Raw genomic sequence first — 12,110 nt, 5'->3', positions numbered from 1 at the left:
CCCCACACGTGCGGTTTTTAGGGCAGGCTCGGAATTATTTTATTTCAGTTTATCAGACTTTTGGGCCTCTATTTGCATGGTTTTCACATGTTTTTCTCAAGCATTCGCATATCATAAGCATGTAATAAATGAGAAAATGAATTGAACTAAATGAACGAACAAGTAACAATGAACCAAATCGAACCGAATAGGAGTAAGAACTGACGGAATGAATTGAATATGTGTTGAATTGTTGTGCTATGAATGTTTGTGTTTGTAGGTCAAGACTCAAAAACCGAACAACCAGTTTTGGAAGCCCACTGTGAGTAACATTACTGTAAAGATATGTTTATATGAATTATATTTGAAATGCTATTTGATAAGTTATGTTTTTCTGAAATGGTATTTTGTGAATGTGAATGAATATTTGATTTTGAATCTATTGTGGCATCCAAGGAATGATCCCAAGTCATGGGGGACAGCACGTTCATGCAGGTCCATGACAAATAAGTGATTATGAGATCTCATTAGCCACTTGACAAAGTGGTGATATGTTTAATCAGTGTTCGGAACCGATTACTCTAGTCAGAAGAGGATATGATATGTTTTGTTGGATGTACCACTATTATGTTTTGATATGAGAATAATTGTGATATGATTTGTTATACGAATATGATATATTTGAAATTCATTCACTAACCTCTTTACTTTAATATTATTCACTAGGCTATAGCTCACTGTTTGTATGTATATCTGTATAGCTGAGCATCCTGGAGATCAAGCCTAGAAGGGTTCCTTTAGTTGAGCCACTCGTTGAAGCCCTACTGGGATTTTGGTGCCTCCAAGTTGAGGCTAGATTGAAAAGACCGTTGTATTGTTTGTGATTATATTGCTAGGCTTTCGTTATATGTATCCATGGTCATGAATGATGTTTTTGCAAATGATATTATGTATGTATTGTATAGCGGGTAAATTAATGTTTATATGTATCTGAATTTGTGCATATAGATACACAACTCAATGGACTATTTGTTGCTTTTATATTAAGCTTCCGCAAGCCCTGATTATTTTGATTTGTACAGGAAGGCCTTTGGTAATCTCAGATTTCTGACCGATTACGACGCTAAACCTATAGGGGCAGATTTGGGTCGTGACATTACCCCAATGAAGAGAACTTTTATTCTAGGCGCTAAAGATAGGCTAAATTAGAATTGGACTTGCATTAATTGATAAATGAAGTGCAACTGCTAATCTAATAATAATTTGAGAGACGATTAATTGCTAAGAATTGAATTGCTTGAATGTAAGATAAAGTTGTAAAAAGTTATGATAAAAGTAATGAAGCTAAGATAGATAAAAACTATGAAGCTAAGATAAATGTATTGAAAGACTCTTGGTCAAATTGTTTGGTCGAGGATCCCTTCAAATGTTGCACTTGGAGTCCTTTATATAGTGTTGGGGAAGCTCCTATTTCATCTTAACTACCAGGAACATAATAGCCTTTCCTGGTGACATGTGTCATTGATCCTTGGCTAATGCTTTTCTTTGTAGCTTTGATTTGGTCCATTGAGCTCTTTGTAGGTCGTCACGTGTCCCTCAATAATCAAATTTGAATTTATTCAGCATGATTTAGGAAAAAAGACTCATTTGGATTGATCCTCAAAACCTCTTCTTTTGTTGTGCATGTTTATCCACAAGAAACTCAAAAACCCAATCTTGCATTATTTAAGGAAAATAGTTCCTTGATTGTAGCATATTGTTGATCTCACATATCTTCACAGATGACACATGTCCCATCGAAAACCCCACTCAACTTAAGTTAGGAAAAAACGGTTCCACTTTTGTAGCCTTGTTGATTTGCTCAATCTCTTAAATCTCATGCATTCTTCATCCATAGCAATCACTTAACAACTAATTTAGGAGATAAGACACCTTAATAGTAGATAAGTCTTAACAACCTCTTAATTTTTAAGAACGGTTACGACTCATCTTATCTATCTGTTAGCAAAAGTTATGGTAGGCCTAGATCGACACCAACCAAGCAATAATCTTAAACTAAACAATTAAACAGGAAAAATCAAACAATTATGGTATTGGTTCGAATGCCTTAAAAGGATGAAGATTTCTTTGGATCTACTGCTCGTAACAAAGTAAACAAGTAAAACAAACTGTTTTATATCAACTGATGGTAATAAAGTGGACAAGATAAACAAAGGTGATTTCAGACTGAAATCACCAAAGTTCACCTAGTTACAAAGTACAAATTACAGTGGAAGAACTATTCCTAAGTTACAATCTGAACTGCTTATAAGTCTAAGAATTAAGTTGATCTGTTGCACCTTCTGCTTTTATACCTCCCCATTTTTCCCTAGCCCATGATTGCATGATTCTCCTAAATCCTGCAACTGCTCTCTCACTTCCCAACCCTCAAACTTCGCCAATTCTTCCTTTCTATCTATCGAACCACTTCTCCTTCATGTTGCCATGTGTCCTTTAGTCCTTTGGACCTTCCATCGACAGAGAAAAACTTCCATTCTGCACATGACTCTTCTTTCAAGTTACCCACAAGGTCTACGACCAAGCCTGATAATTGCTCTATCATTCGAACTATCCAATGCATGTGATCAACCTCTCTAATGCCACCTGCCCCTTGACTGCTGAAAGATTTCATTTTGACTTCACTGCCATGTATCATCATCCGATTAATTCACCTGCCGATAGGAATTTTATGATTCACTGCCATGTATCATCATCCGATTAATTCACCTGCCGATAGGAATTTTACGAAAATAGGTGCAAACACCATCAAATCTAAATTACTTTATTTAATTAATTAATCAACCAATCAACTTAGTTAATTAATTAAATAAAGTCAAATAATTTCCCTTTGTTCAGTCACCATTTCTCTTATCTTCCGTGAGTCTTAAAAAACCTTTGACTTTTCATCTTTCATCGCCACATGACATAAATAATGGTGGTGTTTGGGAAGTGTTTTTTTTTTTTTTTTTTTTTTTTTTGGTTTTTTTTTTTGCTAAAAAAACACTAAAAGACAAAATTAGTTAAAAAAACCAAAAAAAATAAATTCAGACAAAATATCACATCAAACTCATAATCATTTCACTTTTTCTCTCACAAACATCCACTACTAAAAAAAATGCTTTTTGCGACCGTCACAAGCCGTCGCAAATAATAAAAATACAGTCGCAAAAGACCTTTTGCGACGGCTCATGCGACCACAAATGGGGGACGCTAATGTGGGGGTGGCAAATACTTTTTGCAACCGCAAAACAGCAGTCGCAAATTATTTGCGATTGCCTAACCTACTTTTTGCGACAACTATTTTACCGTCGTAAAAAAATCAAAAACACTTTCAGCGACTATTCTTTTACCGTCGCAAATCATTATTTTTATAATAAAATCATAAATATGTTTGCTACAACAAAAAAATCAATTGCAAGCACCTAACAAATTTTTTTTTTTTAATGAAAAATTAACAAAATTAACAAATTAATTTAAACTTATAATAGAAATATTCACCTATTCACATATAAGTGTGCAAACAAAACATAAACTTTCATACATGCAAAACAAATATCCATCAACCATCCTTAAAATATATTATACTAAAAGATTCAAGTCCTCAAAAAAATAAAAATATAAATATAAATAAAAGAAAAAAAGAAAAGAAAAGAAAAAAAAAAAAAAAAGGCGCAACATAATCTTAGTTTGGCTCCCAAACATCACCTGCTCAATCATATCAACTATTCCTTCAACAAAACCTGCAAAAACATATACACGTGACTTGAAAATTTAATGCAGTTTAACTTGAAATAATAAAAATAAAACTATTCCAAAAGAAATTGTCAAGAGAAAAAAGTTCATTCTCTAAATTCCTCTGAGCTGGTTGCTTGCAACTTTTAAGTGATACAATAATTATTACAGTCCCAATTTTGAACATTTTGGCAATGCACGAGTAGTACTAGTGCAATTAAAATAATGTGTATATTTTGTTTACAAACAAAAAATAAGCTGGATTCCTGCTTATAGACAAAGCAAGTAATCTGAATGACAATAATTTGAAAAAATATTTGCATAATAAGTTATAGCTCCAATGGCTACTATCATAATAAGTTATATTCCATGTCACCAGACTCGACAAGAAAAAAATAAAATATAAAATAAAAAGGAGACACAACCCTCTTTTCTTGGTAGTTTACAAGATTTTCACTTATTTCATAAAAGTTTACAAGGTTTTCACTTATTCCTTTAGAGCATAGCACAAAAGCTACCAAAATCACTCTTTTTTGCTACCTTTTTCTACTGCACAGAAGAACTACCATCTCTATTTTTTTTAGTTTGCTAGCTTACAGGCACACACAACCCTCTTTTCTCATGTTTTCTACAAAGAGGTCCCTGTATATATTAAAATTACCCACTACAGGACATACATACACTAACAATTTCTGAACAAAAGATTATTATAAAAAATTAATAATAGTAATTAGTTGTGGCTCATGTAATTATTGGTTAGATTATTATAAAATTATCTCATTTCCTATACATCAATAATGGGCAAGTGATACAAAAGGTTATCAAAGTAGAGAAATTCTATACCTCACAACTTTAGTATTCTTTTATTAGCAGAAATGAAAAATAACCTGATATGTAGATTGGAATTTTAAATTGAAGCATGTCTTCACACCTTGCACCATTCAAAGTCAAGACCCTTGGCAGATGAAAAAGCTACCCCAGAAAATGAATAGCGGTCCACAATGAGGGTGGTTCCACTTCTCAGCTTAGACTCCATTAATGATCTGCAAATACATTGTAGATGATCATGTACAATACAACCTTCACATTTAAAATATTTGCTTGTGCAAACGTCTAAAGTACCAATCGCTAACAGATTACATAGTTGAACATTTGGGGATTATAAATCCAACATTCTAATAACTTTACTATTAGATGGATCTGTTAATATGAAAGAAAAAAAATGGGACCATTAGACAAACAAGTGCATAATAACTAAATGATTTCAAAAGTTACAACATCATATTACGTAGGAGGCAGAGCCCTTGCCCTGCAAATCTAAAAAAGTTCTGTAGACAGCTCCTGCAAAAGGCTTCACTAGTTGGCGATGCTCACAGAATCACTAATATGACTCAAAACAGGTACATGAGAATCTACTAAAAGTGAAACACGTAGCTCAAAAATCGTGTCAATATATTAGTATTAGATTTTGAAAAATGATTGGTCACAATATAAATAGTATAAGGTAACCCTGTGTGGAAAGATATGATCAACCAAATGGATGTATCCGAACCCGTCACATCTGCAGATCAAACTAAGCCATAATCAGTGCCACATGACAACAAGTTTTGGATGACATCTGCAAGACTGTTGCTTGCAGTTTTTCTTTACTAGAGCAAAAGTCACAAAATAAAATTTAATCTGTCCCCAAATCCAGACCTTTTTTCAGCAAAATGACAACATAATGTTTAACACTAATGTTGGAGTTGAGCATAAAGAAACATTTAGCACTTCATACACAGCTATTTATTAATTTTAAGCTACTTTCATATGTAGAACGATACAAATGACTGATAAATTGATGATTACCTACAAATGCAAAAAAACAAAAATTAATTCCCATCCAAAAAATGCAAAAAATGAGAGGATCAGCTGAACTGACATGAGATCCCAAATAGCCATTTACAATTCATGATTCACAGCTCCACCGCAACGTATTATCCTCTTGGGAGTCCAATTAAAACACCAAGGCAAGGCAGTGTTAAATACTAGAAGAGAAAACAAACAAACCAACAGCAGAGTTGAACAAAAAACCAAAAAAATAGTCCCTTACATGTTGAAAAAGCTGACTGATAACACTCTGAAAATGCTCTTGCACCATTGGGGGGTGTCCTCATCCATGTCCTTGCGCATAGGCATAGTCATAGGCTGGGAAGTATGGAGAAGAAGGGATTTGCAAATCATCCCTGAACAACAACCAAATTCAAAACTATTCAAACTGAAAGAAAGAAAGAAAGAAAGAATAAATAAAATTAAGAAGAAGAATAAAAAAGGTCAAAGTCGTGAATTGTATAAATCTTACCTAACAAACCAAATTTCAGGCTCCCAAAACTCATCGGAGTAGATGGCCTTATTGTTAGAAGTTTATTACATGGATCAATTTTATTATCCTTTTCTAGGTTATCAATTTTTTCTTAGTTGTCCATGATGGCTTCACAGTCCATATTTAAATCAGGAATAGTTGCCATTTTCAATGCATATTTTGTACTAATTGTTTTGACCTCTGTATTAGAGTAGAGTTTCTGCAGAGTTATGCATATCAATTAACGAATTCATTCATTGTTCTTAGATGTAAGTAATATATACAAAATGTCTTTGATATCAGTTAGACATCAATTGAACAATAAAAATCAAAAGGATGAAAAGACAATTGGTGTTCTATGTAAACATACCTCAGCAGAATAAGCTTGGAATATGGGTAGAAAACGTTTCCGGCAATAGTCATTGAATATAAGAGTGAGAACTGGAAGAGAAACACAAAAGGTGGATGCCAGGGGAATTTTCTTCAGCCCAAATATTCCAATGGCAATAATTTGCGTCAATATTAGGGAAAATATTGTTGGACTGTGTACTACTGGCCAAAATGTTCCACCAGTCTTAAACTTGGGTGCATAAACATTCAATAGCTGCACAAGAAATATGCCAAAAAAATTCAAATTGCCAACCACGCAAACCAGCACATGGACAACACTTGAAAATTCAAAATGGCTATCCACTAGGTAGAGAAATTGAATATTATTTTGTTTACTGAAGAATTTCTAATATTCTTTTGATTACAAGCGAGTTTTCTCAATTGAATAGAGAAATTGTAGCAAATACAAAGAGAAAATGATAAAACTTAAAAAATTGGTAAGTGTTAGTTACTCACAGTTGGGTATGGTTGAGCTCAATCTTGAGTTTTTGCTGAACTCTCTCCATTAGACCTTTAGATTATGTCGGAAGCAATGGACTGAACCCCATCATCATGTCATGTCCCTCAGCAACTATTTGATCGAGCGAGAAATCCAAAGTGTGGGATCATGTAAAAGATAGAGACTCTTAACCGGGCAAAGACACAAAAAATAGTCAACACACATAAGTATGTACATGGATGGGTATAAATAATTGGTACATTTCTCGTTACATAACTCCTCTCTACCCTACCAATGATAATAAAAAATATAAATTAAAAAAAAAAGCAATGCTATATGACAAATCAATGAATACATCTACCAACTCCAACTCTCAATCTCAAACATCCATAAAAGAATCAAGGGATTCCAAACCACCACCACGAAGTTCCAACCACCCTGCTTCAGGCCAAAAAAAAATCTCATGTAGCCCAGACATAGTTGTTAAATTGTGATCTGCATGGAAGGATAGTACGATCCTGTGATCCAAAAAATTAAAATTGATCTGGATCGCATTAAAAACCGTAGCAGAGGTAGGATCATATCATGACCGTTAGGATCATAGGATTGAGTCATAGAATCGTACAACTGTAATCTTGAAACTTATAAATTTCCCTGGTCTTTCCAATTTGTTACATATTTTAGCTCAAATAAGAATAACAAATAAACCTCAAAACTAAGTAAAGGTCGTGAATCAATCAACACATTTTGGTTTAAGTTCATATTTTACAACAAAATCCCACATAGTTAAGAAAAACAGCAAGGGCTAAGTTTAAACCGGGTAGCATTTAGTTTTGAATTTAAGAAGAGAACAAAATGCATTTCCTTGTGCCTTGTCAAATTTAAAACTAGAGAAATTACACCACCACAAATTATTTTCCTAAGATTAAATACTTGATTATAATTGCAAACGTTGCAATGAAAAGGCTAAAGAGCAAAAATACTTCTAAAAAGAAGCAATGTCCATTATATCAATGCTTGCTTTCCCACTTTTGTCATGTATCAGCACCTGTTAAGCTAAACAACTAACTCAAGCTTAACAAGTAGCAATTTTCTTTTCGATGGCTACTCCAAAACTTAGATAATTACTATGACAGAACTATATGTAAGGTAATAATCAAGACAAATAGAAACACTCAAGTGAATAAAAAAATTAACAACGACAAAATCTAAACACAATCTAAAGGAATTCAATTGCAATCCACAACAACAACTATAGGTATATCAATGAAATTAATCGAAGGTCCACAATTCTATATATATATCACCATTGACCTATATATGTAGCAATTTTTCTATATGTTGAAAAAGGTATTGATGCTCAGAAATCACAATAAAAATTATCAAGAATTGAAATATAAATATGGCCTCAATGAATAACAATTGAAATATAAGAAGTAGATAGAAAGAGTAAACACAATGATCAAAGAGAAGAAAAGAGTGCGAACAGAGCGGCTCTATGCTAGAAATTGAAACTAAATGAAATGAAATCGTGAAAAACAGAAATCGCAAAGAACAGAATTCCAAATGATATTGAAGGCATCGATCATAAGAAGAAATTGCAAAGAACATAAATTGAAGAACAGAAATCGCGAAGGGCAGATGACTAAATCGATCCAAACCCTAGCAAATGTATATACAGAGAGTATGCGAGAGAGATCAAGAGATATTGACAGATCGAGAGAGAGAGAGATTCATACCGTTGTTCTGCAGACGACGATGGGCGAGCGAGAGAAAGAGAACAATGTCAAGAGTTTGAGCGAGCCTGTGCCAGACTAGGGCAAATATAAATAAAAGAAAATAGGGAAAATAAACACCTTGAAAAATGTTGTCATAAGTATATTTTTTGCTACGATTACATAGACGGTTGCAAAAAAATAGACGCAAAAAACCAATTTTCTAGTAGTGATCACATCCAATTACAAAAAAAATTATCTTTCCAAATACAAAAATTTTAACCTCCTAAAATAATCAAAAACTAAGAAAATCTACTAAAATAACAACTTTCCAAACACTCACAATATAAGAAAATTATCACGTCGCAAATTTGTCAAAAATGGTGCAAATATAAAGTCATATATTAGTTCAACATCAATAAATAATAATTAATTTGATGAAATACCCGAATCACATTTCTAGGGTTAATAATTATAATTCATTACGCTTTATTATAATTATATGTATATCACAATAAATAAATAAATAAATACATAAATAAATAAATAAAAGTATCCCCATAGAAAATAATGGAGCTGCTAATTGAAAATGAGGCATGTGGGTCCATAACGATTTATATTATGTACAAAAACATGATTAAGAATAGTGCATGTCACAATCAGATGGTGAAACACCCTATCCATAAGAAGTTGGCAATTTTTGTGGCTATTTATTATTAAATGGTAATCATTCATTTGGCTTTGTTTCAACAACATACTGATTTGGCTTACTTGGGGCATTATGTGAGAGGAAGAAATTTTTGATAGAGACAATCCCATTTAAAATCTAAAGATTGAATACGAAGGATGTTGGTTAGTAGTTTAGGTATAAGAGAAATTTTATTAATTTAGAATTTAGTTCAAGAAATTTATTTTGAAAGAAAATGTGCAGTTGAAATTTAGTTGGTGCATTATAAATTCTATAAATATATATCATAAATTGGGATCATATTTGTCATTGACTGGCGCTTGTCATCTTCCTGAGAAGCCGACTCTATGAGTGGAACTACATACCCTTGTGCATTATGCCTAAAGACTAACCCAGGTGATGCGATAGGAATCTACCCTGTCTGTCTTGCCAGTCACAAACTAATGCGCTTGCAAGGTGCTTGGCGTAGACCTCGCATCCCCAATGAGTCGGTACGTGACATGCTACCACTGCCAATCCCTGACACCCTTGTTAAGGGGACATTACTTTGCCTGTCTCCATGCTTGTCCGTTCCCCTATCCATGGGAAACCCGTCCCAGTGTGGACACTACCCTTTGGTGCGGACCCCACAATGAAGGTGCTTGGTATAAATTTCACATACCGTCCCCATCGCAGTGCCCCTAAGCTGGCTTTGATATCACTTGTCACGGACTGGGCGCTTGTTATCCTCCCAAGAAGCCTACTCCATGAGTAGTACTGCATACCCCCGTGCATTATGCCTAAAGACCAACCCATGTGATGCGATAGAGATCTACCCTACCTGCCTTGCCGCTCACAAACTAATGTGCTTGGAAGGTGCTTGGCATAGAACTCGCATCCCCAACAAGTAAAATTTTGATAAAAATTATGGGTATAGTGTATTGTTGTTAGGTAGAATGGTCATGTACAATGTTGAATGCAGTTCATATTTCTACAAAATATATACTATACAAACATTTTTTAGATTTGAAAAAATTACATTGAATCATACAAATTTAGTATAATTATATTACATTCTTTTAAGATTTTAATTCACATAATATTATACTTTATTTTCATTGATAATTTTTTTATCATATTGTTACAAAACAATTATGTTATCACACTGAAATGTATATTTTATCTTTATTATACTTGTGTCTACATTACATTACATATATTAGCTTTGTTTATTTTGGTCTGGCCTGTTCTCAGGGCCAATCGGGTTCTTGTCAAAAATTGGGTCAGTCTTGGCCGGGCCATTTGCGCAAAATCTTGACCCAGGTCCAGAGGTAATCGGGCCTTGAACTTCAGACCTGAACTCAGGCTTGGGCGGGCCTAAGCCGAGCTTGACATTTTTTAAAAAAATTATATTTTTTTCACCAAAATTGGTTGAAAGTGATGTTGGCTGTCAGGCAAGCAGGGCTAGGGGTCGGGCTAGCAAACCATGGCCCAAGCTCTAGCCCAATGGATCGGGTTGGGTCAGGCTGGGTCGGGTCTCGATCATGGGCTAGCCTAGTCGAATTGGGCCTGGCAAGGCCTTGGCCTTATTTCGAGCCAGCGGGCCATTTTTCTGGCCCTATCTACACTTTTAAGCCCAATTTTAATTTGGTCGTTACGAATAAATTTCTGTCAATTTTGTCTATCTGTACATCTTAGAAAATTGACAAATGTTTCAAAATTATTAATTTTAGCCTTCATTTTGAACAAAATGACCAAATTGAAACTACATTTAAAGTATAGGGACACTTACCAATCAGTCCTATTAAATAGACTTATTTACCTACAAGTTCTGATTAATAAATTTATCATTGTAAATTTATTCATAAAAATAAGAGAAACTAATAAATTTATCAATAGGATTTAATGAGTAATAAGTCCCAAAAATAGGACCTATTGGCCCAATTATTCAATTTAAAACTATAAAGACTAAAATAAAATTTAAATCAAACTACAAAAGAAAAAAAAATTATTTACTTTCCCTATTGGACTTATTGTGCTATGACAATTTAAAATAATAATAAAGTAAATATAATAAATGAAGAGCAAATTCTTATGCACCACAACATTGTCTTGTTACAAAACAGCTAGTGTGGCCGTCCACTAGAAAAATGAGTTATATTTGTTGAAGATTCTATAAGTGGGTGCCTAAAATGTCATCTTTTAAGTCTTTAAGATCACACATTAGCTTTAATAAACATTGGTGTTCAAAATCTATCTTAATGACTTTTTAATATTCTTTTGGACGTATGGAATTTTTAAAACACCAAAAGCTTCTGAAAGTTTTGGTTTCTTGTGCAAAAGTTACAAGATTTTAAAAAGCCACAAAAGCTTCAAGGATAAATATGGATTTCCCTTTTTTATCCTTTCTCTTTTCTTTTTTTTTTCTTCTTCTTTTTTTCCTTCCTTTCTCTCTTTGGAGAGCATGATGTTTTCAAAATAAGAATAAATAAATAATAATAACTAGTGGCATGATAGTAGACAAAAGGTAGTTTGAATGCACTTCTTTCTTGTACAAAATCAATAACTTGTATTACTTTATATTTTATATTTTTTTTTTTTAAAATGTCATGTTTGGATGTAAAAAAATAAAAAATAAAAAAATTATTATTTCTCACCTTCTTATTTGGATAAACAATAAATAAAAGATGATATGTATCATTTTATTTTATTTGCTTTGTATTTAGAGAAAGGTAATTTAGGTTTTATCCAAAAAAAATTAAAGAATAATTTTGGTTTCTCGACATTTCCTTTCTAAATAAATCTCAT

At 33.1% G+C, this 12,110-nt stretch overlaps 1 long non-coding RNA gene across 4 annotated transcripts; it reads right to left on the bottom strand.

The window, feature by feature from the left end:
• Window positions 1-3,573: 3,573 nt before the first annotated feature.
• Window positions 3,574-8,798, bottom strand: LOC114281055 (uncharacterized). Of its 4 annotated transcripts, none has more exons than XR_003635777.2 (7): window positions 8,660-8,798; window positions 6,938-7,106; window positions 6,462-6,695; window positions 5,843-5,975; window positions 5,672-5,733; window positions 4,638-4,793; window positions 3,574-3,758 (listed from the first exon to the last, which is right to left on the bottom strand). It is a non-coding gene; the product is annotated as an uncharacterized LOC114281055 (long non-coding RNA). The 4 variants fall into 4 exon arrangements; XR_003635778.2 differs by having other exon boundaries at window positions 4,682-4,793; XR_003635775.2 differs by lacking the exon at window positions 5,672-5,733.
• Window positions 8,799-12,110: the final 3,312 nt, after the last annotated feature.

The sequence above is a fragment of the Camellia sinensis genome, chromosome 3 (assembly GCF_055761805.1).
Source record: "Camellia sinensis isolate YWXY chromosome 3, ASM5576180v1, whole genome shotgun sequence".
NCBI lineage: Eukaryota > Viridiplantae > Streptophyta > Magnoliopsida > Ericales > Theaceae > Camellia > Camellia sinensis.
The sequence above is the reverse complement of the archived record's forward strand: the minus strand, read 5'-3'. Positions and strand labels throughout refer to the sequence as shown.